Source organism: Marmota marmota, unplaced genomic scaffold (genome assembly GCF_001458135.2).
Source record: "Marmota marmota marmota unplaced genomic scaffold, marMar, whole genome shotgun sequence".
Taxonomy (NCBI): domain Eukaryota; kingdom Metazoa; phylum Chordata; class Mammalia; order Rodentia; family Sciuridae; genus Marmota; species Marmota marmota.
In genome coordinates this window covers 53,580,951-53,608,645 of record NW_026000174.1, presented here as the reverse complement: position 1 = coordinate 53,608,645, position 27,695 = coordinate 53,580,951, and the positions used below count along the sequence as shown (strand labels likewise).

General features: G+C 56.4%; 1 long non-coding RNA gene and 1 pseudogene across 1 annotated transcript; both read right to left on the bottom strand.

Annotated features, from left to right (window-relative positions):
• Nucleotides 1-1,076: 1,076 nt before the first annotated feature.
• LOC125612100 lies at nt 1,077-4,834 on the bottom strand. Its single transcript, XR_007342409.1, has 2 exons — nt 3,375-4,834; nt 1,077-2,380 (listed from the first exon to the last, which is right to left on the bottom strand). It is a non-coding gene; the product is annotated as an uncharacterized LOC125612100 (long non-coding RNA).
• Nucleotides 4,835-24,580: 19,746 nt separating this feature from the next.
• Nucleotides 24,581-26,333, bottom strand: LOC107134552 (annotated as a pseudogene).
• Between the last annotated feature and the right edge of the window lie 1,362 nt (nt 26,334-27,695).

Below are 27,695 nucleotides of genomic sequence, written 5' to 3'. Positions count from 1 at the left end.
CATCCCCAGGGTGCCCCCCAAACACATCCGATTCTATTTCACAGCAAAGAAGGGGGACGGTTTAGCAGGATGATTGGAAGCATGAGTTCTGGCTAGAGCCCAGGCCAGCCTCCTCCCAGGTCATCCATAAAACAGGGGAAATCGCGCCCATCTCACAGGACGGTTGCTTATGAGATAAATGAGCTGTGAGGCTGGTGGGAGCTGGGGTCGGTTTTTCTGCAGCACTGAGGAGGGAGCCCAGAGCCCTGCACATGTAGGTGAGCACCTTACACTGAGCTGCAGCCCAGGCCCTTATCATTTTGAGATAGGGTCTCACTAAGTTGCCCAGGGTGGCCTTGAACACGCCTCAGCCCCCAGGTATGTGCCACTGTGCCCAACGTAACTATGTTCTTAGCACAGTGCTTGTCACGTGGTGTTTTTGATAAGTTATTATTAGTAGTACTGTGATTATTGTTATGTGGGGATGATCGATTTTATCAAAATTTTATATTTAAAATGTTCACACTAACAAACTATCAAAATCCCAAACCGTCTACGATTGTTATGATACATTCTCAAAATTAGTCATAAGAATATTTGCTGCACATCAAGCCACGTGCTAGTATAGAAAGATTGCCTAATGCACTCAGCTGTCAGGAAATTCTAATCTTAGCTCTTGATGTTTACCCACTGTGTGACTTTCTGTAAATGACTTTACCTCTCTGAGGTTCTAAATCAGGGACAGGATGAAAATGTGCTGGAGGATTCAAGATGACACAGTAGCCCCCTCCTAATCCACGATTTTACTCTCAATGGTTTCATTTACCTATGGTCAAATACAGGCTGAAAATATTAAATGGAAAATTCCAGAAATAAACAATTCATAAGTCTGAAATTGATGCTGTCCTCAGTAGTATGATGAAATCTCATGCCGTCCCCTTCTGTTCCACCCAAGACATACATCAGACCTTTGTTCAGTGTATCCATGCTGTGTATACTACCCTCCCGTTAGTCACTTAGCAGCCATCTCCGTTAGTAGATTAACTGCCATGGTGTTGCTGTGCTGTGTTCAAGTAATCCTTACTTCACTTCAAAAATGGTCTCAAAACACAGGAGCAATTGTTAAAATTGCTCTCTTTTATTTTTAGTTATTATTGTTCATCTCTTACTATACTTAAGGTATAGATTAACCTGCCTTGAGAATGTGCTCAGGCTGTCCTGTTGGAGAATGAGACTAGCACCCAGACCCAACTGCCCAGTGACCTTGGACAAGGCCATCCCAGACCAACTGAGACACTAGACACGGGTGTGAGCCCAGTCAAGGTCAGCAGGACGTCCACACAACCCACAACTGACTGAAGATGCACGAGCCAGTCCAGCCGAGGTCGGCCGAACCCAAACCAGATCGCAGAACCCCGCAGACAGTTGAACCAAATCTGTTCACGGCTTGTTCAAGGCCACACAGTCCCTGAGCTGTGTCGTGGCAACAGGAAGTGGAGGCAGATCTTAGTAGGCCACGTTACTGAGGCTTGCTAAGAAACACAGACCCTTCTAGATGGCTCGAAGGGGATCTGGGACCCAAAGACATTCCCAGTTTTCTTAATATCTATCAGATCATTTAACTGTGAACCCATAAATCCCCAAATCTGGAATAGGTAAGTTTTGTGGTTTTGTTTTGTTGGAGGTCAAGAAACTTGAGGGCTGTCGCTGGCTAGGGTAGAACAGAAGAGAGGTCGGGTCGCCTCCTTTCTGTGTCTTCTAACCCACTTGTGGACTCCGTGGCCCAGGGTTATGGATTTGGCCCTTTTCCCAACGACCTTCTCGACCCATTATGCAAATCTGATTCTAGAGCATCTTAATGGGAGGCGTCAGCCAGGTCCCAGGGAACTGTCCATTGTTCAAATTAAAATCTCCTTTGCGGGTCCGCAACCCTCTTAGCTCCTGCCACCTCCAGGGGACAGAAGCCACACAGGTTGAGCGTGTGGCTTGGCCTTGGACGCCCCAGACTTGAGTCCCTCTGCTCTGTCGCTGTGTGGCCCTAGGCCAACCTGAAACCTCTGTGAAGTTTTTACAGAGGTCCCTCCTGGGTCCAGTGGAATGAACTTGGCACCCGCCTCATGGGGGTCAGTGAGATAGAGCACAGGACGTGTCCACTCGTGGGACGCGCCAGCCACCTGTAGCTGCGGTGACTGATAGGTCCTTTCGTCCCAGGTACACGCTCAGCCTGTGCGCCCTAAACGGTCCCAACAGGGTCAGCCCTGGGACCTGAGGGCCCCAGGATTAACGGAGTCTCGTTCTGGGCTTCATGTCACTGGTGTTCCTTGGGCTGGGTCCTCGGCGGGGGGCGGGGGCGGCTGAGGAGCCGTCACGTCCCTGTCAGTGAAGGCCAGGTTCTCTGCTGCTGTGGACACGGGACCCCCAAAGCAGAGGGTTGGTTAGTGTGTCATTCAGCCGGCAGACAGGAGAGAGGGGACTGGGAGGTGGCGGGAGGTGTCGAAGGGCCAACGCCATCACTTCTCTCTGTCGCCTGACAGTCACGCGGTCACACGCAGGCACAGAGTGGCTGGGAGAGGCGGGCGGTGGCTGGGGGCTGTTTGTTGCAGCATGGGCTCTGTCCTCGGGAGGGGAGCGAGCACCTTGGATGGCCCTCTCAGCCTCAGTGGCCAGCACGCACTGGGCACTGCCCTGGGCCTGGCACCAGGTGACCATCAGCACCCAGCATTCACGCAGGCCCCCATGTGGCACCCTGTGAGGGAGGTGTCCTCTCTACCATCCCCATTGTCCAGCTGAAGAAGGAGGCCCTGAGAGGTGACCCCTGCTGCAGCTCGGCCCTCAGAAGCAGCAGTGTCCCTGTACTCGCTGAGCCGCAGGCAGGGTGGCTGGGCTCGTCCCTGGCCTCCTCACTGGAGGTGGACCGTGGGCCACCCAGAGGTGTCGTGCCATGAGCCTTTGACAGCTCTCTGTCCTGGCCGAGACCAGGCCGCCCAGCCCCCCCCCGTGGGAAGGAACCTCGGGGTGCTCGATGCTCAGCCGGGTGAGCACTGTGGCCGGGCTGGGCTTGGCTCTGCCGTCAGGGGGTGTCCTTCCCTCAGAGATGCCCGCATCTTAACTCCCTGGGATCTGTGGTCACCTTACGTGGCCCCAGGGACTTTGAAGGTGCAATCGAGTTATGGCTTCTGGGACAGGAGACCAGCCCGTGTCATCTGAAGGGGCTCAGACTCCCAGGAGATTCTCCTTAGAAGATGACAGAGAGGAACCTTGAGAGGGGTGCAGGGGTTGGACGGTCACTCTGAAGATAGGGGAAGGGGTCTGTCCGTCCTTTACTCTGTCCCTTGGTCCCGGGCAGCCTTCTTCAGTGCCCTGGCCCTGGGGGAGGGAAGAAAACAGAAACTCACCCCTTGACCATGGGTCACTTCTAGACGAGAAAAATCTGTGCTGGTTCCAGGGTGGAAAGAGTCCAGGGCCATCACTTCCCACCAAGTGGCCACTGGGCCAGCTGAGGGAAGAGGCCACAGCAGGGCCCGGCCGGGCCTCCTTCCTGGAGCTGGGAGTTGAGCAACGGGGTGACTCACTCAGCGGCAGGAGGTCCACCCGCCCCTGGCGGCTCGGTCCAAGTTCCAGTCTGGCTCTGCGGTGGCGGGGGACAGGCTGGCTGGCAACCCCGCTGAGCCGCTGTCTCTGCGTGGTTGTGGACTGTCCCTTCTGGCCACTGACAGGCAGTAGAAGGGTTCTGGGCTTCACGACTGACTTGGAAATCTATTCACGAGTTTCTTCCCTACTTTGTTCTCAATCTTCCAGATTCTCTCCTTCTGGTCCCCAGGACAACAGCCAAGCCATTCCCCAGTGTCCAGGAGTCTGTATGGACTCTAACCTTGGGCCACTTTTCCTCTGCGCTGAGTGGGTGACCAGCTTCCCGCCCACAGCTCTACCCACCCGGAGAATGACCCCTGGACACTGTTTTTCAAGACTAACCCGAGTGGGCCATGGGCAGCCCCCGCCCACTGCCATCTGCTCACACGTGGCAAGCCGACCCATCCTGAGCTTCCCTCTGTCATTTGGTTATAAGGGACCCGATGCATGGACACAGGTGAAAGCCAAGGGACAGGTGACAGTATGAGGGTGGCAGATGATGTGGGACCTGGGTCATGCCCAGTGAATGCTCTGTAAATGTGACAGTGTCTGAATTCAGCCAGTGACGGGCAGCCCCGGCTGTGTGGAGAGTGGTGTCCCGTGGCCGGGTTCTATCTCCAGAGGCTGTTTGAAGGGTGTCTGCTTTTCCACCTCAGAGAGCACGACCTTGCCCCTGACCTTCAGAGGTCTCTGCTGAGATTCTTCTGTTGGGATCTGCCCGAGTCCACGAAGCCTTTTCCCACCATGGAGAGCTGCCCGACCACAGGGCCCATGGGGCTCTCTGGGCAGCAGAGGGGCTTCCTGCACCCCAGCCTGGCCTGGCTGCTTTCCTGCTTGGGTCCCCACTCAGAGATGGCTTTTCACGTCACTTGCCTCTGGGACCGGAAAAGCCCTGCCCGGCGCTGACCTTCTGCCTCTGTGGTGCTTTCCCCTTGATGTTAGCAGGAATGTCCAGACCAGGACTAGGCTGGGCTCTCAGGCCGCATGAGTGCAGCTCTGGAACCTCCCGGGACTCGCCTGCCACCTCCGAGCGGGCAGATCCCAGGCTCCTGGTGGATGTGTGCCTCTCACTCCTCTGGTCCGTTAATGTGGCATAGACACCAAGGCTGCGCTCTGCAGAGGTCCAGACGGCCGGTCATCCGTGGACTGGTTTATGGCAGAAGGTAGAAGAAGGAATGCAGCCCTGGGCCGAGTCTGTGAGTGTCCACTGCTGACCCTTCCAGGTCAATGCAAACTGCTCCTGACGGACAGACAGAAAAGAACACATTCATGGTCACGGGTCATTTCCTGATGGTCATGGTGATCTTGTCCAGCAGAGGAACCTCATCGGGCACAACAGCTGCAATCGTAGCCACCGTCTGAGGAAGGGTGCAAGGAGGGGTCCGTTGCCACCCTGCGGGACCTCTGTGGCTTCCACCGGGGCTGGGCTGGTGAGGCTGGTGAGTTAAAGGGAAATGTCATGGGGATCCCCGGCCCCCGCATCCTTTAGAAGTGGCACTAATTGCTGCTATCCCCTCTCCTCTCTGGGATACAGAGTTGTCCTTTTGTTTACTCTTAGCTGGGCAGAGGGGACAGTTTTAGAAGCCTACATCTGGACATCTGGATCCTGCACACTGTTAAGGAACCAGTGTGGATGCTCTGCACACTCTGAGCCCTGCGCCACCTGAGCAGGCCCACTGCAAACCGGGGGGTCAGGCAACGGCGCTGAGTTCATCCAGGGACCCAGTGGACCCACCCTCAGCGGGACCTGGCTCCCGTCCGCTTCTCCCTCACAGAGGACTCCTGCCCGCGTCTGCTGGTCCTCGCGTGCTCAGGAATGCAGTTACTCCAGTCAGTGGACATGGGTTTCTTGGGGCAGGGCCAGACAATCCCCGTCCTGTCCACCTGCTGGACTTCCTCCTGGAGACCCAGCCCCTCCCAGCCAGGGAGTCCCAAGTCTGGAAACCGGCTCAGGGTCAGACACTGGGCTGTCCGCTCTCCGTCTTGGTCTTCATTTCCTTTCACTGTACAGACTAAGTGACACCTCTGTGGTCGCCCACCTTCTCTCCTCCAGGACCACCGTTATCTCTGAACCAATTCTGTGGGCAACACTCCTTGGGGATGTGGCCCCTGTCCCCGCTCAGCAAGCCCAGAGCTCCGGGCCTGAGTCACGTTGCAGATCAACCGTCGGGGTGACTCCGAGGGACAGGAAGAGACGCAGGGGCACGTCCTAAGGGAGGGGTGTCACCTTGGAATTTAGGGGCCTCTGCACCCCTTCAAGCCAGGGTGGCTGCTTCAGGACAGGAGATTCATGGTGACATTCTCCTGGTGACAGAGGCAGGAGGATTGCCAGTTCAAAGCCAGCCTCAGCAAGGGGCGAGGTGCTAAGCCACTCAGGGAGACCCTGTCTCTAAATCAAATACAAAATAGGGCTGGGGATGGGGCTCAGTGGTTGAGTGCCCCTGGTTTCAATTCCGGGGACCAAAGAAAGAAAAAAAAAAAAGAAAGTTTATCTTTGAGGCAGGACAGAGACTGGAGGGGGTTAGGGGCATGGGATGAAGCCTGAGCTCTGGCCGGCCTCACCTACCCAAAATGCTTCCTTTCTTGTTGTCTCTCAGGACTAAATATGTTCTGGTTAACGGACCGAGTCTAGAAGCATCGCCTTTTGAATTGGTAGTGAGGTCAAACCCCTGAAGATGCCCGTGGTGATGATCTGCTCCCGAGGCTGAGCTACGGGAAATCCATGTGAATGGATGACAGGAAACAAGCCCAGGCAGCCCTGCTCCCTGCTGGGCGGGTCCCAGGTCCTCAGTGCTCGACAGACCTCTCCCGCTTCACTCCAGCATCCTGGGATGGGTACCATCAACATCCCCACCACAGAGGAAGAAGCCAGGCGCAGAACGGCACCGTGACTCACCCAAGCTCGCTTCCCCGCGACTAGGTAGAGCTGAGATTCGAACCCATGACTCAGGAGTCCAAGGCCACAGCCAGGAGAGCCAGGTGGACCGTTCTCGTACAAGTCTGCTCTTTAGCCAGAGCTCCAGGGTGGACTCTGGACCCCAGTCCAGGGGAGCCCCGGGGTTTGGCTTCTCCTTCTTGTTCCTCCTTGGACTCAGCCACCTGGCGGTCAGGGACCCCTGCCTCCCCAGGTGACCCCAGGATATTGGCCAGCCATTTGGCAGGCTGCAAGGATGGAGGGCAGGTGGTTACGGGGCAGCCACCTGATGCTGGGTTGGGGACCAGCCCTGCGGGAGCTCTGGGTTTACAATGCAGATTCTTGCTGGACGGGTCTCCTGTCACTACACCGGAGTCCAGGCTTGGAATTTCTTCCCGATTTTGAGAACTGGTTCACTCTTGGCCCTGACCTCTTGCTGGTTCACCAACCTGCCTGTTCCTGAGCAGGAGGTCCAGGCCCCTGCGGTCACAGGGCAGACCCTCCCCTACAGCTCCTCTTGGAGACCCTCAGTCAATTAGGCTCAAGTGGGTCCCACCAGCCAGCACACATGGGCACCAGGCGCCCTGGGAAATCCAGGGTGGCTTCCTGGGGGAAGCAACGTTTCCGAGTTCCTTTCATATTCACAGCTGATTGAGCAGCCTTAGAGGAGCTGGGAAAACCAGGACCCAGGAGAGAGATGGTCCTCGCCCTGGAGGGACTCGGGCTCTAGGCTCCTGACAACCATGACTGGATAGGAATTTCAGATAGTTGAAAACCCTGTGGATCAGACCAGGGGCCAGAGAGTGAGGGCTGCAGGGGGTCATCCAGGCGGTCAAGGGGGCCTCCGATGACCCAGAGCTGCTCGGCCCAGTGTAGGAAAGAGCAGGCGGTGAGGCCCGGAGGGCAGAGCGTGCAAAGCCAGGAAGGGCCTTGGGGCCCTGGCAGGACTCGGGTTTTAAGCCCCCACTGGAGGCTTCTGAGCAGGGAAGGCGGCCGACGGGCTCCCTGGGGTGAGTGGACAGTGGAGGGGAGCAGGGAGCTGGGGGCCACTCAGGGAGCCGGGCCAGGAGCCCAGCAGGCGGCAACCGCAAGTAAGATGGAAAGGAAGTGGGGAGTCCAGAAATGGCGGCGTAGGGAGGACGCAGGAAGTGGCGCTGTCTGCAAATGCTTCTGCCCTGGGAGAGCAGGAAGGCAGCTGTTCAAGGTGACTCCTGGGTTTGGGCTTGAACGATAGTAAACAAACGGTGAGGCTAGTTTTTAAGATGAAAAAAATATCAATAAATACCAGGATGGAACGGGTTCTGACTGTAGTTGGCTGAGTCTCTGTGCGTGGTGTTTGCTGCTGAGATCTCCATGAACTCCACATCAATACTACTGAAAGGGATGCTGCAGTTCCATTTTCCAAATCAGAAGGGTTTGGAGAGGGACGGGACTCCCACACAGCTTCTGAAGGGCAGATCTGGGATTTGAACCCAAGGCTACCTGCTCTTCCCTCTTAAGACTCCTTAGTAACACAATGATAATCTCATCTACTCAGGAGGCCCAGGCAGGAGGATCAGAAGTTGGAGGCCAGCCTCAGTGACCTAGCAAGACCCCATCTCAAAGTTTAGAAAAATAAAAAGGGCTAGAGATGTAGTTCAGTGGTAGAGCAACCCCCAAATTCAACCCCTAATACCACAACAATAAATAAATAAACCCCTTAATAGCTTTATAATTAGAACTCAATAAATAAGAGGACATTTCCAAACCACTGTGGCTACATTTTCCTACTTTTCAACAACAGCTGATCACTTGGATAAATTATTGAACATTTTTGAAAATCCCAAAGGGATAAAAAAAATAAATAATAACTTCAGATGGTCTACTTCTTGAGTAGGACTTGCCACCTGGTGAGCAAGGGACTTGTGACTTCCTGTGACTCTGAACTGCTCTGCTCTTGTCCTGAGTCCTAGGGGACATTTCTGGCTAAGACCGCCAGGCCTCTGAGCCAGGCCCCCACTCTCTCCTGTCTGGGAGCGGCCTGCTGGGCTCATCTTACTGGACATGTCCTCCCTAAACAGGTCATCTGCCGTTCAGGGTCCAGCAAGAGCCGGGATGGCTGCTGGGGTTGGCGGGAGGGGTCAGGGAGGACCTGGGGGAGGACCCGCGGGAGGACCTGGGGGAGGACCTGGGGAGGATCTAGGGAGGACCTAGGGAGGTGATGGAGGAGGACCTGGGGAGGACCTGGGGGAGGACCTGGGGAGGATCTAGGGAGGACCTGGGGAGGACATGGGGGAGGACCTGGGGAGGATCTGGGGAGGTGACGGGAAAGGGGTGGAAGGCCGGGGCTGGGGTGCCATGGGGAGGTCCTGGGACTCCGGTAGCATCTAGTAGGCTCTGCCATCTATAAACACTGCGCACCTTGGGACCTGGGTCACCAGTGGCCCTGCTGGGTTTGGGGTGCCGTTTCCATGAGGGTCAAGGCTGACCTTTTTACAAACCGGCCCTGGGGGCCTCCAGAGCCATCTCAGGTCCCTCACAAGAAGGGTTCAGTTGGAGGCCCCCGAGGAGGCCAAGGCTGGAGGCCGGACCCTCGGGTGCTGGGGGAAGACAGGCCGGGACGCAGCGTGGCCCCAGGACAGTGGCGGTTGGGGTCTGCCTCTGCGGCCCGCCTGGTGCCCATGGGGTCCCAGTGTGTCTGAGGCCGAGCGCGTGGTGGGGCCTGCGTCCTGTCTGCTAGGGGACTGAGCAGCAGGACCGCCGTCTGGCTCGGCCAGGACAGCCACACTTGGCAGCTGCACACCTTGACCGGGCTGCCGGTGGCCACGAGCCTCTCTTGCCTCGTCTCTGTCGTAGGGGTGGGGAAGTGCCTGCCCCGGGGCTGCTGGGGGTCCCAGGACGCCACTGTGTGGGCCTCGGCCTGGCTCCTGTCAAGCGCTCACCTTGGTGTCCCCCAGGGCAGGGCCCTAAGCAATCAGGTCTTTGTCCGCAAGATGGGCAGATGGCACAGGTGACTGTGGCCAGCAGAAGGAGCAAAGGCAGAGCCCTGCAGAGCCCTGTGTGGCCACAGCTGCCCCAGGGCACGTGGGCGACAGGCTGAGCTCCCCGGGATGCCAGGCTGGGGATCCCCAGTGGCTCCTAGAGGCCACCAAAGTCCCTCCGTGCGAAAGGCATGACCCCCGAGAAGCACTGGTGGGGACTCAGGAGGTGGGACGGGTCGGGGGTGTCTTCCGGTGGCGGTGGTGTGCCTTTGAGCCCTGGCCCGCTCTGTCTTGCTCCCTGGTGCTGGGTGGGCAGTCTGCTGCACTCCGCCATGATGCACTGCCTCACGCAGGCCCAAAGCAATAGACCCAACCCTTAAGGGTCGAAACCCCCAAATACCGTGAGACACAACAAACCTTTTCTTTTCCTAAGTTGACGACATCAGGTGTTTTGTTACAGAGATGGAAAACTGACTGACACATGGAACTTGATAAGTTTCTGTACATTTTTTCAGAGGCCTGACGACCTGGATTCAAACCTCAGCTCCGCTGTGGTGCCTGGTCATCCCGTGTCTCTCTGCCTTAATTTTTTCATCTATTAAATGGGGGTATTGGAGGTGCTGAGGTGAAATGGGTTAACATTTCTGTACTTCATCACTCTGAACACTGTTTGGAGTTTGCCTGAAGAGAGGCAGGATGGCACAATGGAAAGTGCGGGTCAGGTTCCAGATCTGAGTTCAAATCCAATTTCTTCTCTTTCCTCCCTGTGCAATCTTGGAAAAGTTCCTGAATCTCTCTGAACTTGGTCAGTTTAGAGCAGGAACGATGATGGTGGTGGTGGTGATGGGAAGATGTTCAGCAAGTGTTTCTTTTAGGCAAAGTGTCCCAGACCTCCCGGTGAAGGTCACAGGGCAATGAGGTTGGTGACATATGTGTGACACCCAGACTTCCTTCCGTCCAAGCACTGCCCTGGGGAGGGACACTGGGGATGGGGACATGGCTGAGGTCCTGCTGGCTCTGTGCCTTAGCCCTGGCCTCAGTCTCCCCACCTCTACAGTGAAGGCCAGGGATTCCGGACCCCCGGGGGAATGGGAAAGAGCTGGGCAGGACGCTGACCCAGGCCACGGGGACTTGTGGGAGCGGGAGAAGCCCCAGGGGTGCCACCCAAGCAGCAGGTTTGGGGAGAAGCTCCCGGGGCTTGTCCTCACCCCTGGGGGGTCACGCCTGTCCCCGGCAGGAGACCTGCCACTTCCCGTCCTGCTGGGGGAGCACTGACCCAGGAGAAGAGCTCCATCAGAGCCGGCTTCTCCGGGGTTACAAAGTCCTTCTGCTAAAATCTTCTCCCAAAGCAGTTTTTTAATCATTCAGGGGCCTCTATTTGAGCCATCAATTTGATTTTTTTTTGTGTGTGTGTGTGTTGTCATCTTAAAAAAAACCATTTAGTGTTTGCTTTGTGTTCCTAGGACAAGAATCTGCCTTTACAATGGCGGTTCAGACAGAGGGCACTTTCCCTGCACTGCTCAGGGGGACTGCCTGCCGTTCAGAAGCAACCCCCAAAGTTTGGTTTCTTTCTTTCTTTCTTTTTGGTACCTGGGATTGAACCCAGGGGCACTCGACCACTGAGCCCCATCCCCAGCCCTCTTTATATTTAGAGACAGGGTCTCACTGAGTTGCTTAGGGCTTCGCTTCTGCTGAGGCTGGCTGTGAACTCACGATCCTCCTGCCTCAGCCTCCCGGGCCCCTGGGCTGACAGGTGTGCACCTCTGCACCCGGCTCAAATTTTAGTTTCTTAACATCTAGAAGATTATTTTTGCTCATGCAAAAGAGCGAGCAGGGTGTTTGGGACTTGGCTTCCTCTTGATGATTTGGGAGCTCAGAGCCTCCCTCCGTGGCTCCTTCATCTTCTGGGGCCACAGGGGCTGTTTCCGCCAGCGGGTGGGGATGGAGGGTGGAGATCGCGGGGTGCCTGTGTTTTCTGGCCGGGGCGGAGGAGCCAAGCCTCATTTCTGCTCACCTTCCCTTGGCCACAATCCCAAATCCACGGCCACGGCCAACTTCAGGGGAGGCTGGAGATGCAGCCTGGCACGTGTCGGGAAGAACCGGGAGGGGTCCTGGTGACCGCATTGCAACGTCCCCTCCCCTCGCTCCAGTGTCCCCAGGGGACCGCTACTCACATGTGGCGGGAGCGTTTCTTTTTCTATGTCACGTATTGTGTAATCACGGGTTTAGCTGGCCTTTGTCCCCGGCCCCTGGGAGGTGACCTCAGATGCTTGGACTTTCCCCAGGGAACCCAGTGTGGGCCACTTGCGGTGGGACCCTCCGACCACACGTGACACTTCCTGTCGTGAGGTGGTGCCTGGTGGTCCCCTGGCAAGTTGATGCTAATGGACGGTTCAGGATGGGGAGCACCAAGGGGTGGAAGGACTGTGGCCTGAGCGACCTCGTTCCAGCCCAGGCCCTGGGGAGCCGAGGGGCCTGGAGACCAAGTTCAACCACAGCCCCGTGATTCAGTCAGTCACGCCTGTGTCCACCGAAGCCACAGTGAACACTGGGCCGGAAGCTCTGGACGTTTCCTGGCTGCTGTTCCGAGGGCGAACTTTCCTGATGGTGCTGGAAACTTCTCCTTCGAAACCCTCAGACTCTGCCCCGCCCTCTGCCTCTCTCCTCATTTCTGACCTTTTGTTAAAATAAAACTTCAGTCATAACCACAGTGGCCCTTGGCACCGAGTCTTTCTAGTAAATTATCAAGTGGATGGAGCCGGTCGTGGTCTGGCTGCGTGGTGTCCCCCAAACCCCTGTGTTAAGGCAGGAATGTCTGGGGTGACACGGCTGGAGAGGGACCTTGACCCCCAGTCCGTCCTGGTTGGAGGCCACTGACCGGCTGGAGGTGCAGGCAGGTGGGCCGGCTGGAGCGGGTGGCCACGGGCCCAGCCTGGGGGTGATCTCCCGGCCCCCTCCCTGTCTGCTTCCCATTCCCGGGAGGTGCTCAGTGTTCCTTGGCCGGGATGTGTGCCCCACCGTGGGCCCAGGGCAAGGGACTCGGGCTGCCATGGACGGAACCCCTGGACAGTGAGCCTGAATAAACCTTTCCTCCTTGACCTTGTTCTCTTCAGGTATTTTGGTCACTACACTGACCAACGCAGGGTCCGTGGAGATGTCCCAAGTTGGTGGCTCTCTGGTCCCAAGTGAGACCAGCCCCGAGGGCCTCCGAATTCCTGGCTGGAGTCTGGAGTGAGGGCAGCCTGTGCCCCTAGTCTGGGGAGATGCTGGGAGCCATTAGCCAAGTAGGTATGACAATTTCCTTGCCAGCGTACCCCATGTTGCAGTGACATTGAATGTAGGTGACCTTGCTCAAGGACCAAGGCGGATTAGGGTGTTCCCGGTTTAAGATAATCGTGTTTAGGGCGTTCCCAGTTTAGGTTCCAGGTTTAAGGTTTAAGATTATTCCTGCTGGGAATAGGGCGTATCCTGCTGCCTGAGTTCCCCTTGAGTTCTCACGGGATTCAGAATATATTTTGGGAGACAGAAGCCCAGTGGAGGTGGATTTGGGCAGAGAACGTGGATTTCCCCAGAACGTGTTTGTAGACGGCTGGTGTGAGTTCGGGAATAAAGAGTTGCTGTTTGAATCTGCAAGCTGTGTGGTGGCTCGTGATTGTGTGCCCAGCCAGACTGTGGCAGGGAAGGTCACCCCGCCTGGTGCCTTCAGATATAGAGGACAGAGAGAGGGACGCCTGCTCACACACGTTACGATACACGGGTCTACAAAAGTGGGGTCACCCTTATAAATCTTATTTTTCACTTGAATATTGTTGCTATCTCTCCAAGAACTTGAGCCAGATTCTCGTAACTCCAGCGCCCCAGCCAGAGACCTGGGCTCCTCTTGTCGTCCCCAGTCTGGAGAGATGGGGGCCCAGCTCAGCCTCTCCCTGTCCCGTCCACGGTACCACCCCTGGTCCTCCTCTCTGAGTCGCTCAGAAGCGGCTCCACAGGAGGACGGGTCAGTTTAAAGGCTGCATGGAGAGAGACCAGGCCTGGCAGGCCCTTGGCAGCCTGGGTGTTGGGTGCCCCCCAGAGCCCTGGTAGCAGGCAAGGATGTGGACCTTTCTGGAAGCCAGGGCTCCCTGCAGGCTGATCCCCGGCCCTGCCCAGTCCTGGCCGTCTGGAACAGAGGGCCAGCCGAGTCTCAGCCCAGCAGCCGCGGCTCCAGCCCGGGGCCACACAGGCCAAGTCTCCCTCGCTGCGGAGCCTGGGCTGGGGGAGTGGCCCAGGAGGCACACAGAGACGGAAGGTGTCCCCACCTGTCCGTCACACACACAGCCTGCCTGGGACCGAGCCGCCCTCCCTGCTGTGGCTGCTCACATCCAGCGACGGTCAGATCACTGGGAGGCCACTCAGAAGGCAGATGCCCAGGTGCCACCCTGCAGAGAGGGACCTCGCCTGGGGCTGGGAGGGGGCACATGGACTGCTATGGCCACACCATCCACAGGTGATTCTGATTCCCGTGGGCCTCGGTCCCCTTAAGCTTCACCTGCTTCAGCTCTTGAGGCCCAGAGAGGGTAGGTGACTTTTCAATGTCACACAGCTAACAGGGGATGAGAACTCAGGGGAGGACCTAGCTCAAGACAGGTCATGGGGCCAGGGCGGGGGACAATTTAAAGAGCCCCAGGAAGAACCTCGGAGGGAAAGATGCCACCACGACTGAAATCCCACCAGACAGCCATTCCTTTGAGCTTGAAGGTCTTTGATTTCCCTGACCCCCCTCTGAAGATGCTGACCTTTCTGGAATACAGGTTTCCTAAAGAACTGCACTGAGCACGTTGGCGACCCTGCCTTTCTAGAACCTTCCATGGGGATGAAGGCCGGGAGTGAGCACAGTAGGCAGGCCAGGCGTCAGGGCCCCTGGACGGGCCAGGCTCCCTGAATGTGTGTGGGGTGCTATCGAGATTCCGTCTCACCCACTTTGCCATCTTAGGGGACAGCCCACCCAGGCCTGGAGAGTGGCCTCGAGCCCTCCTGTCACCTCACTTCTGTGAGACTCAGTGTCCTCATTTGTAAAGCAAATGGGTTGGTGCAGAACTCAGAGACCCGCTACACCCCAGAGCTATGTCTGAGCCCCATGACCCGCCTGGACTTGGGAGGACACAGGGGACCCACAGTCACTTAGCGTCACCCACGCTCCCTCTTGGGGCCAGAATGCTGGCATGGTCTGCCCCAGCCCCCAGACGTGCCCGAGGGGCTGGGGGACACAGAGACAGCGGCCTGTGCTCTCAGCAGGGCGTGCATTCCTCCCCATTGTTGGTGTCTGGGACACTCATCCTGCCCTTTCTTCTCCCCAGGAAACAGCCACAGCCCAGCCCTGGCAGCCTCCACCGCAGGAATGGCAGGGGCCGCCCTCCCCGGCCAACCACAGGGGCCGCCCCCACCGCCCTCTCCTGTCCGCAGGCCTGGCGGGGCGGGGGACCCTGGGAAGACCCCCCCAGAGCCCGCTGTGGAGCCCGCAGACGGTGCCCGGGGCCTTGGCTGGGGCCTGCCACCCGGCTCAGCGCCAGCTCCCGACGTGAGTCTGGTGGCCTGGTGCTGGCTTGGGCCGCACTTTCCAGGTGACACACTTGAGCATCTGTGTTTCCACCAGCGTGAGGCTGGCCGGAGGAAGGGACAGAGGCGCCAGGCCCAGCTCTGCCTGCAGGGAGCTGCTGACCGGTGTTCGGTCCCACAAAGGCAGACGGGGGTCCTGGCTGGAAACTAGAACGTTCCTTGGTCACCGAGGACACCAGCAGGCAGCTCCCTCTGACCCAAGAGATGTGACTGTGCTGTGGAGAAGTTGAAATACAGGTGAGAAAAGCTAGAAGAGTGAGCTCCTCTAAGGTGTGGCCTGCTTCCTGCCCAGTCTGCGTCCCCAGTCTCCCTCGCTATACCATGTTGTAGTTAATGGACACTCACTTCCATGGCAGGGGTGCCCCCCCATTTTTTTTCAGACTAAGATGGTTTTCAGTTTTCAGGATAATGATCAAGACTTGAGGAATGTCTCTGTCCATTCTTTCTGGGTATCTGTGTCACAATTTCCTTCAGATAAAGTTTAGAAATAGCACTGCCGGGCGGGGCAAAGGATGCACACCGTTTTAGGATTTTAGACACCTGTTGCTAATATGATGTAACAAATCGGGCACTGCTGGTGGCGCACACCTGTCATCCCAGCAGCTCAGGAGGCTGAGGCAGGAGGATTGAGAGTTCAAAGCCAGCCTCAGCAAAAGCGAGGTGCTAAGCAACTCAGTGAGACCCTGTCTCTCAATAAGACACAAAAAGGGCTGGGGATGGGGCTCAGGGGGTAAGCACCTCTGGGTTTAATCCCTGGTACAAATAAAATAGAATAAAATAAAAAATCAGCCCAATTCACACCTTCCACAGCAGGTTGAGTGTCTGGGACCCACTGTAGAAAAGTCACCTGCTCCGTGACTGCAGTCCTCCTGCCTGGGGCCTAACCCTGTCCCTCAGCCGTTTTCCATGTAGTTCCAATACCAACAGGGCTGGAAGGGGCCAGCGGTCCCTGTCTAGGGGTTTACAGTCTGGGCCCCTTGGAACATTGGTTCTTCAGGGTGTTAATCGTACTTAATAGCAAAAAGATTTATGGTGGAGCCATTTTGGGAATCAGGGAGTCAAACATCTTCAAGCAGGTGTTGTCCACAGGACTTCTCAGAGCATTTAAAAGGCTCGAGTACCTTCTTCATCTCCTAGAAGGGGCTGGAGCCAGCAAAATGTCCCTAACTCATTTGACCATGGCTCCCTTGAATGACAAACTACTCAAAGAACCCATGGTTGTGGGGCTCCCTCCCCTAGCCCAGGGGTATTCTAACTCTTAAAAGCTACAGAAAACATTCTTTGGGTTATTTTCTACAAGAAATCTCAATATATGGGAAACAAATAAAGGCAGGTGTAGGAAGACACAGTGTCCTGATGGTTCTCTGTCCTCGGGAGGGATCTCAGAACTCCAGGGACCGGGTGAAGAACTCGCTTCTCCCCGATCTCTCTTCTCCCCCCCAGGAGTAATTTGGAAGGTCAATGCCAGAGGAAAATGATTCTATGCACAACTAGAAAGGCTGGCCAGACCCCATGCCAGGTGGGGGCTGCAGATAGAAATGAGACAGTCCCTTGTCCCCAGGGAAGTCAAGTCCAGTGAGTCAGATGCTCATGGTCTCGTGCAAAGAGAGTTACAGACACAAAACACGCACGTCACAAGATCGAGTAGCAGGACAGACACTTGCTTTCGTCTGCCACACGCCCCTTCCTTGGCTGCTCCCCCATCACCACCACATCACTGGCCAGGTGCCAATCACAGCCCATGTTTCCCGCCCATGAGGTCATTTCATGACGCCTGCTGACCAAGAACAGTGCCCCCTTCTCCTGGCTCAGCAACGGCTCTGGGAGGGCACACACCATGCCACACCAGGCAGGTTCATCCCTCCCACCAGGGCAGATGCCCATGAAGCTGGGTTTGCACCAGGCTGCAGCCAAACTTGACTGACTTCCTTCTCCCCTTCCTCGCCCTCCCACCGCAGTGCACTCCATCCACAGTAGGGAAGGGTGAGGGCGGTCCCCAGAGAGACCATGGACAGGTCAGGTGACCTGGTCCATGCCCGGGTTGCCCAATGACATGGGTCGATCATTCCCCTTTAGGTGTTGACGCTATGAGCTGAATTTCTGTGGCTTGTTATCAAAAATGTCCCTGACCAATGCCAGGAGGTCGAGGAAGAGGTCTTGTCCAGCCGGAACGGTCACGGAAGGCACCTCCGGGGATGTTGAACCTGAACTTCACTTGGAGGGATGGAAATCCTGCAGAGGAGAGGTGATGGAGAATTGTGGGCAGGGAGTAGTGGGAGGAGGGACAGAAGGTGCAGAGTACCGCCGCCTGACCAGACCCAGGGGCACGGCGGGGAGGATAGGTGCGGCCGTCCCGGGGCAGCCTTGGACACCAGGGTGAGGGGCTTGCCGTCATTTGGTTGGCAATGTGGAACCCCTGAAGGTGTTCGTGGAGGGGGAGACAGACAGGGCTGGCACTGGACCCCCACCCAGTGTCCTCTTCTTGGAGTGTAGATGTCCCCGTCCCTGGTGCCATGTTGCTGGAGGACAAGGGTGGGTCCCTGGAGCCTGCACCCTGGAAGGCAGCCTCCTCAGGCAGTCATCATGTTACATCCACAGAGAAGGGTAGCAAGGCTCGGGCCGGACACCAGGAGGTGGCTTCAACTTGAGCAGCACCTGGAGCCCACAATTACCGACCAAAAATCACGCCACAAAAAAGTGGCACTGGAAATTCAGCTGGGCCCACGCTCTACCATAAAGACACCGAGCAGCTTAGGGCCATGCATGGGCAGATGAACCTCAGTTTCCTTATCTGTAAAATGGACTTGGAGGGGACGTGTGAGCGTCTCAGAAGGACGTGGTGTTTGGAAGCAGTCACCATGGATTTACGTCCAGCCCTTACACTAACAGAGTTGTCTCGGCCAAGCCACCAACCCTCTCTGAATGTCACTCTTGTCACCTAATGAGACGGTGGACTCCGTGGGCTTTAGGACGTTTCCCTGCATGGCTGGTCCACGGCTCCAGAGCGTGAGCTTGTGGGTGGGCTCAGAAGCCACCCAGTTTCTCACCAAAACATCTTGAAGAAGAATACAAGGGAATCACGGAACCTTGGGAGGCACCCGAACTTAGCAGGTGGGGAGAAGGTCGATGGGGGAGTAAGAATGTCCTAGAATAGGAAGCAGACCATCTTGAACTCACAGGTCCATCCCAGAAGTGCTCAGATGTACGTCTGGTTTGACATCTTGGCCGCCATCTTCCTTTTACTTCTCCCACTAAGAGAAGGACCTCGTCTGTCTGGTTGACCGTCATGTCCCCGATTCCTCAAACTGCACCTTGCAGATAGTGGAATGACCATGCAAAATCCCTTCTTGCCCATTTCCACAGGGAGGACTCGGGATCAGCCAACACTTATACGCAGGAACTTGGAATCCATTATTTCAAAAAAATAACATTGCCCATGGTTGTTAGGGCCAGGCTGGCCCACAGAGGACCCGCCCATAGATGAGCTCTAGCACTGCTGGGAGGGATCTGTAGGCGGGAAGAAGGAAGGAGCGGGACAAGGATGTCCCCTTCGCTGTCCTTAGCTAACCATGCCAAGATCAAATTTCAGGGACTTCAGCAGGTGGTTTGATTAGAGGCTCACGTTTCCTTTCCCTTATTTCCAAGTGTGCAGCGAATGCTCACGTTGTGTGTGCCTTGTTCTCGGGGGAGGCCTCTCTAAGAGGGTCTGGGACTCTCTTCTGCCCTGAGAGCCCGTCACTGGGACTGGCCCCACTCCCAGCTGCCAACTACCGTCCTTCTTCCTGCTGCCAGACCCCACGTGATCTGGTCTCTCTTGCAGTCACCCGAGCCTGTCACCACCAAGGCCCGTTCTCCAGACCCCGGGCTCTCATGCTGCCTGGTATTGTCTTCCTTGTGGCACACCACAGAGGACCACCAGGACCTCTCCTCAGATACGCTCATTTTAATTAGGTACCTAGGAAGAAAAGGAGGTGATGGGGCTTGTTCACACTAAGGTGTGAGTGGTTGCCAGAGTCCCAAGGTTCCGGGAAGTCTTTGCCTTTTGTAAAGGAGGATGTATTCACCCCAAGGGGGTCTCCAACTGGTCGGGTTTCTGGAACTACAGTAATGGATAATAAATTCCAGACCAACTGGAATCTGACCAAGCTCCTCTTCCCTGAATGGGGCTAGGTTTTCTTCCTGTCTTACTCCATTGTTTTGCTTTAAAACAATAGAAATCCAACGTGACATGATAGAGTCAGAGGAACTCATCACCTCTGGGAACTTTTCTTGCCAAGAGCGTTGGCACAGCATCTGATCAACTCCTCACAGTTAGCTTCTAGTTGACGGGAAATGCAGGGTTTCAGGGAACTGATGTCAAGAGGAAGCAAATCCCCAGGCAGGAGGGAGGTGGCCTCCTGTGGGGTGGCTGGCTGTCCTCATCCACAAGTGTCCGTCTGGCCTGCTTGGACTATAACAAAATACCAGAGGCTGGGTAGCTTACAAAGTTATCGCTCACAGTTCTGGAAGTTTGATAAGTAGGCACCGGCTGATTTGACATCTGGTGAGGACGCACATCCTGGTTCATGACGGCTGTCCCCTCACTGTGTCCTCGCACAGTGGAGGAGGTGAGGGGTCTCTTGGCCCTCATGTAGAAGGGCACTAATCCCATTCACGAGGGCTCCTGCCTCGTGACCTGACCACCTCTCTAAGACCTGCCTCCTGATGCCGACACCTGGGGGTGGGGACACAGGCGTTCAGACCACAGCACGATGTCATTAAAGAAAAAAAAAAAAGGGAGAACAGTTTAAGGTGAGAAGACTTAAGAGACAAAACAGCCCTAAGGAACATGTCACCTTGTTGGGACCCGGATTTAGATAAAACAGCATAAAAGAACATTTTTGAGACAACTGGAAAAATTTGACTTGAACTGAGTATTTTATATGGGAAAACTACAGACTCCAAAGTATCTGGGGCAGTGGAATTGTGGGTGGGACACAGGAGCCTGTAGTTTTCCGAGCGTCTCAGGCAATAATGCACAGAGCCCGCGACTGTCCTCTTCAAAGACAGTGACCTAGACCATGGAGTCATCAGGACTCTAAAAATGTTTTTGAGTGACAGGATCTATTATTACAAGGAAGGCTAGCCCAGAGCCTCAAAACCCAAAGCAGATAAAAGTGTAACAGCTCTGGGGAAGTGAGGGGTGCGGCCGAGGCCTTCCCACAGCCTGCTCCTCACCCCCGGGGGCTCCGTGGAGACCTGCTCTGGGAACCCTGGCAGAGACCAGCAGGCCAGGAAGACCCACGTCCCTTACAACTCCCGCTACTGGGGAAATAAGGGCCACAGGATTTCCCATGTGACGGCAGACAAGTGAACCGTAGCCACGTAATTCCACCAGTTTCTCTGCTCTCCACAAGGTTACTTTAGTCTGTGTTCCTAAAATGAAAGCCGTATGCAGTTGTGTCGGATAATGAATCATGGTTCTCCGGGATGCTCCTATTTCTTCCGTGGGTCAAATTTGAACAGGACGTTCAAGCAGAGAGCATCGGCCGGGTGATACGAAGCAATACTTAGTTTCAACATATAAACTATTCATTTGGCCATCGGATTTTTATATCAACGGGGACAAAGCATTAAGGAAAGGTGACAGCATTGTAAGAACTCAGGCAAGGGACTTCTCAGTGTTGCAGATCTACTGAAAAAAGTTACAGTTATCAAGAAACTCATGGACCTAAAACCAACCTCAAGAGTTCCTTTTGCTGGACACGGTGGCACACGCCTATAATCCCAGCAGCTCAGGAGGCTGAGGCAGGAGGATCGAGAGTTCAAGGCCAGCCTCAGCAATGGTGAGGCTCTAAGCCACTCAGTGAGACTCTGTCTCTAAATAAAACACAAAACAGGGCTGGGGTGTGGCTTAGGGGTCAAGTGCCCCTGAGTTCAATCTCTGATACAAAAACAAGAAGAGTTCTTTGAATCTGCACTCGGCATCAAAGTAGAACAGAGTCATTCTTTATTGGGGAGGGGGGTTAATCCTTATTTTGATTTTTAAAATGGTACCTGTCTATAGGGTCTGGTGCGATCACTTGGGACCTGTACAGGGTATAGCCAGATAATCAAGGTGACGAGGATTTCTGTCCCCTTACGGTAGCCCCCCTGTCGGACTCCAGAGCTCTAGAACTCGATTTGGGGATCCCATTATCCCACATCCCTCCCTCCTCCCTTCCCTCCCCGTGGCCACTCCTTCACAGCGTCCACTCTGATGGGGACACAGAGTCTTTACTTTTTGTGCTCAAACCCCCAGTTCTTGTTTTGATTGAGACAGGGTCGGGTGACGTCACCCAGGCTGGCCTTGAACCTGCGATGCTCCCACGCAGCTGGGATGGTGGGTGTGCCCTGGGGCACCCAGCCCCGAGTCCCAGTCCCCAGCCCCCCCCCTTCCAGCCACCTGTCACTCTTTCCTATCAGCAGCCCACATTAGCTCCCTCCCAGAACCCCATCCACTGCTGTCGGCCCTTGTCCAGCCGGCTTCCTGTCTGGCCGGAGCGGAGTGGACCCAGAGGCCGCACTGCTGCAGTGGGCTTCACAAACACGGCAGGTCACGCCCGCCTGTCTCCCCGTCCTGGGCCCCTTCCACCCACAATCCAGTCCAGAACCCTTCCCTAACAAGGGCTCCGCCTGGTCTGCACACCTGGCCGCCCGCCCGCCTGCCCATCCGTGCCCCTTCCCTGCCCACTGCAGCCCCTGCAGCTGGTGTCCTCCCTCCCTGGGTCCTCCTGGGCCTCTGCACCTGGAGGCCAGCCAGGCTTGCGGCCCTCTCACCCAGCTCTCTGCCCTGGCTGCCTGTCCCCACCAAGGGACCCGCTCAGATGTCCCCTCCTCCTAGAGGCCTCCCTGACCGCCCCACAGAGGCAGCTGCCATCCCAGGCTTGTTGTCTGCGTGTCACTTACTGCTGTCCCCAAGAACCTGCTGTCGGTCTGAACGTCCTTGCTCACTGTCGCTCTTCTGCCTGTGCACGGGAATGAGGTGCAAGATCGAGGCCTGGCGCCCATTCCCGGAACCGCGCCTGACCTTGGCTCTCGGCTGTTATTTACCAAGCAAACAACAGAAAGCGCAGGGTCCAGAGCCGGGGGAAAGCTGAAGTCTCTGTGTTTCCCGTGGTTTGTGGTGGGATCCGGGCTCAGCCAACATTTCTTTGAGGCCCGGGGTCTCACATACACAATAAAGCCCTGGACCCTGTCTGGCGGGTGCTGTCTCATCAAGGACATCCGCTTGAGGGTGTCCTGACAGGAAGGAGCACAGGTGTGGACCCCTGTGGGGAGGCCCCTCAGAGCAGCACTCCCAGGACACCTTGGCCCCCACGTGTGGCCTCCACGGGAGGAAGACGAGGTTCCAGACAGCGCCTCCTTGTCTTGCGGTCGGGTTATTCCTGGGCCTTGGATGGCTTCCCGCTGCTGACAGCCGCGCCCCTCCCCTCCCGGCGGTGCCTGGCCCCCGTGCCAGCCCTGGGAGCCTCTCGGTGGGTGGCGGGGGCTTCAGCAGCCTCCCACCCACCTGCACTCTGCAGGCAAGCTGGGGGGACGCGGAGCATGTGGCACTGGGGGCTCCTCTGGCATCGACCAGCCCTTCCTCCTCCTGCCACACAAAGGCCCCCCCCCCCCGGGGGCGGATGAGGGACGGCTGCTAACTGTGGAGCAGACGGGCACCAGGCCTTCCGAGGCAGGAGGAGGGGAGCCGCGGGGCCTGGGCCCTGATTTCTGGATTCTCTTCAGGCTCGGAGCAGTCCAGGAGGTGGGTGGGGGCGGGGCTCCCCACCTTCTCTAAGGGCCACCAGCATCCCCGTGCCTGGGCTGGGGCCCGTCCCTCTCCTCTGCCCTCCCCACGCTCGCACCTGGCTCCTTCCGCGCGCCATCCTCTCTGCTTCCAAATTGGTGGCCTCTCCTCTACTCTTCCTCAACACCCGGTTCACCATGTGCAGAATCTTCCAGAAACTGATGATCGTTCCCTTTTCCTGGTGCATCCTTCACTCAGTGCAAGCATTTTGTTATCATCATATTTGCTGCACCGTTACCATGGTTACTATCTACCGCCTGTATCCTTCTCCCCAGGGTTGCCGTGTACCTCGGGCGCCATGGTGACCTGTGTCTGGCACTGTGCTAAGCACTTTGCGAGCTTTGTCTTGTTACTTATGGTTCTTCACTTCATCTTTATCAGAAGAGGAAATCAAGCTCAGAGAGGTTGGATAACTTGCCCAGGGTCACACAGCTAGTGAGTGGCTGAGCTGGATGCTAACCTGATGCTAAAAGTCTGCTCAGCTCCCAGGCCTCACGTGTTCCTCAGGGCGGTGAGTTCAGGAGATGGATTCTGAAGCCCGACGGCTGGAGCTGTTCAAATCCTGCCCGCGCCCTGCCACCTGCTACCTTTGGGATTTTTGTCGAGACACTTGACCTCTCTGAGCCTCCGTCTGCTCCTCAATGGCAGGGACATAACTTCCTGGGTTGCCCTGAGGATTGAAGGTTATCATCAAGGGAGGGGTGTGACGTGTTTGGAACAGCCACTGTGACAGGTGCAGAAGGCACACAGAGACACCGTCCCTGCCCGGGGGACTTCTGTCTAGAGGGAAAGATCATCAGCTCGGAGAAGCCAAGCCCCAGCAGGGAGACAAGCTGGACCCACAGGGACCCGAGGCAGGGACTCCGGCCCAGCCTGCCCGTGGCTTCCAGGAGCGCGCCTCGGCAGGGGAGCCGTTTTGTTTCACTTTGTTTTTTATAATCTTTTGGGGGAAGTAATCTGAAGTGAACAGACGAGTCGCAAAGTCGTGCAGGGGTCCCCAGAAGTCCCTCCTGGCTTTCCTCTAACACAGCCTCCACGTAACCTGGCTCCACATGTAAAACTCAGAGGTCGCCACAGGGGCAGGGCTCCTGTGAACTAGGTCCTCCCTGGGCTCCAGCAGCCCCCCCTCCAGCACCCTCCCGCTGCGGGCTGTCTGTGGCCATCTTGATTCTGAAGGAGGAACAGGAGGTCACCGGGTCGCAGCTCCAGGCACGAGAGCCTCGGGGCACCAGGGGCAGGTGGCTCCCGGCTGAGCCTGAGGAGCTGCTTCCCAGAGACAGGACAGGGCAGAGGGCCAGGAAGGAGGCTTGTTATTTGGGCCGATCCCAGGAAGAGTCCCCGGAACCACGACCTACAGGACAGAGGTGGGCAGAGGCGGGTGAGGGACAGACGGGCTGCTGTGTCCTGCAGGCCCGTCTCCTGCCGTGGGCGGCGGGAGGCAGTGGCCCGGGGGAGGCAGCAGCCGGCAGGCCAGTGGCTGCGAGCAGGAAGCATAGCCCGACGCTGCCTGGAAGGTTGGCGGGCCCCGGTGCTAGAGGAACAGTGGGGTTGACGGATGCTGGAACCTTCTGAAGCTGGTTTCTTGGCTGCCCTGGAAGGGGACCAGTGGGCAGCAGTGAGCCTGGTCTCCTGTTTGAAGAGGGCCTCTCGCCAGGTTCTTTTTTTTTTTTTTTCTCAGAAAGTTGGGTTTTCTTCTCCAAAAATCATAGGAAAACTGAACATTTATACAAAAACGCTGAAGCAGTAACAGCTGTGTGCCCAGGAAGGGCCTCAGCACAGGGCTTCTGTGACAGGAGAGGGGAGGAGGCCCCCTTGTGCCACACGGAGCAGATCCCAGTCCTTCGACAGTGGTGCAGGAAGGGAGAAGGACCGCCTCTGGACACGTCACCACCGTGGCTGGAACAGTCCTGAGGCAGATGGCACATGGGAACCCAGAACGGGGCCCGGGGCACTCAGGGCCCCTGCTGGCAGCGCTGCCCGAGGTTAGAACGCAGCAGTTCTGGAGTGTTCAGATGATTTTAAAAGCCGGGATAGGGTTCCTCCGTTGTATCTGAGACCCACTCTCGAAGACATTGTCAAAACCAAAAAATAACTCCCTAGAGAGAAGATCCACATTCCAAGGGACAAGCCATCTTACCTGGGTGAAGGGACAATTCAACTCGTGAAACTCTAGGACCCGAGGACAACAACAAAAACAATTCCTCTGCATATATCCAACTAGAATGGTAAGGCATTTTCCTCCATAAAACACTAGGGTTTTCCCAGTATTCCAAAGGAGTCTAATAAATAATTTTGCAGAGCAGAGCCCAGATCAAAATGGAAGTGAACACCCTAACCCTGATGGACACAAGCCACAGGCCCCGGTGGGGGTGCCGAGCTGAGTCTCCAGGGAGGCCGGCACCACCCCCAGCTCAGCCCGCGGTTCTTTCCTGCCTGGGCCCAGCCCGAGGTTCCAGTCCGCTTCAGAGAGGAGCTCTGCCAGGTGCCGCCCGATGGTGGGCAGCGCCCGTGGACAGTGCAGGAAGTGGTCACAGTCCAGTGTCCCCATGCCACCTTGTCTCCTTGCCCTGGACTGGATGGGACATTGAAGTCTGGCCCTGGGTGGCGCGCGTCCTCCAGCAGCGTCTCAGGGCCCGGGCTGCAGCGGCCGTCACGCAGGGAAGAGCTCGGGCGGGCTCTCTCCGTAGCAGCACTCGGCCCCGGGGTCCGGTAGGTGTTCTCGTGCTGCACACTCTGGGAAGAGGTCCTGCACTCAGCCCAGCACAGTTCAAAGTGATCTTCCACCGCCATGAAGAGGTTCTGGAATGCCACCGCTGCCCGGTTGAGGAAGCGCTCCAGGAGGAGTTGCTTGTTGGGCTGCAGGCAGCAGGACACACAGTGCTCGTAGGCGCTGCCGCAGCCGTTGGCCAGGCAGCCATCGCAGCAGTACTGCATTGTGCTGGGGACGCTGACATTGCGGCAGCCGTGGGTCAGCAGATCCTTCCGTTCGCAGACGGACCCCAGGTCGTCCGTGATGAGGTGCTTCCCTTGAATGGAGTTCCGGCACTGATGGCTTGGCCGGCTGCTATTGCCCAAGTTGAACTGTACCTTCCATGGAATGGGTTGGTCGCCGTCCTGAACCTGGAGGAGATTCCGATCTCTCACTCCCTCTCCTCCTGCTTGAGGGTGCTGCTGAGGAAGTAGATCAGCGAGAGCCCGGAGACCAGGGCCAGCACCCACCTCTTCCGCAGGAGCCGGCGCCACACCCTGGCCGCCAGGTTCACCATCCCGGCGGGGACGCGGGGCGCAGCGGCCGGGGAGCAGAGCCAAGCAGGCCCGGGGACCCGGCGGCATGGCCCCTACACACCGGGCGGCCAGACCCCTAGCCGCAAACCCGGCCCCGCGGTCCGCGGCCCAGCCAGCTCCCGGCAGCAGGCGCGCGTCACACCACGTGACCCCGGCCCACGCCCCGCCTCCGCTCCGCTTGCGTCACCGGTCGGCCCCTCAAGGACGTCTCGTCATTGGTTCCTGAGAAGAGACGGCCTCCTATTGGCTGAAGCTAGGAGAAGGGGACGGGCAGTCGCGTGCGACTGTGAAACTGTGCGGGGATCCTAGCGTCCGGCTTTGGGAACCAGAGACAGAACCCAACCAGAGGCCGGAAGTACTCGGAAGTCACGTGACGCACAGGACCGGCGAGTGATTGGCTTGGCTGGATGTGAATGATGCGGCTGTGATTGCTGAATTGTCTGGGCAGGTAAAAAAGAGTACGCGGCTCTCCCCCGCCCCCCGCGTGGTCTGTGAAGCCCTTGGAGCCTTAAGAGTGTTTTCCGTTGTGCATGGGGTTGTTGGAATGAGAAGCGATGGCGACATTGTATCCAAAGTGCACCTGCCCTCTTCCAGTGCGAGGGATGCAGGAGATGCTCCCTTGCGGGCACTTCGGGGCAGCCTAGTAACGGCCAGAAAAGTCTCGGTGTGGTCCTTCATAGGGAGCTAGACCTATGCATGGAGCAGAGGGTTAAAAGGCGTTTCATTCAATTATTTAGGTGCAAAAATTTATTCCAGAATTCAATGTTGAAATAATTATGTATGGCCTGCGTCCAACACAGAATCTGAAGACCCTTCAAAAGCAAGCATTTGAAAGTAGTGTTGGGCACTCTATTTAGGAGGTTGTGCCAAATTTGTGGTTAGAAACCTTGGGATGCTGTATTTTATTTTCTCCAAGGATTTATTTGCAAGTATTGGCAGATAGAAGGTTGAGGCTAAGTTATTAAGCAAGATTGCAAGTTCTGAGGAAAATATATATGTAATGATCTTTCCTTTATACATAAAGATGGTGCTGCTGACCCATTTCTTAACTAGTGTTCTGAAAGGGAAAGGAAAAGGGTTGTCTATTCTATGTCCCTAAGAAGCCCGGTCAGGAGTAAGAAGTCATTCAATAGCCAGTTATGGAGCCCTGAACTAAGAGTTGGGACCATCTGTGGTCCTGGACAGGAAAATATTCCAAGAGGCCAAAACTATTCATGGAAAGTGTACCACAATGTTTTCTTCTGTTATGTGAGAGGTGAGACAGTGAGCAAGGGATCTAGAAAAAGGTAAGTGGGAGACTCATGGGTGTTTTATCTATTGAATAAATATTTGCAGAGTGCTCTCTGTGACCAGCAGCACTCTAGATGCAGAGGTAAAGGGACAAACCAGGTGCACAGGATTCCTGTTTTTTGTGGAATTTACATTCTAATCGGGGAGAGATCACAGATTAATTAACGTGCATGTAAATAGCTGGTAAGTGCTGTGGAGAAAATAAAACAGTGAAATGGTGGAAGGAATCAGG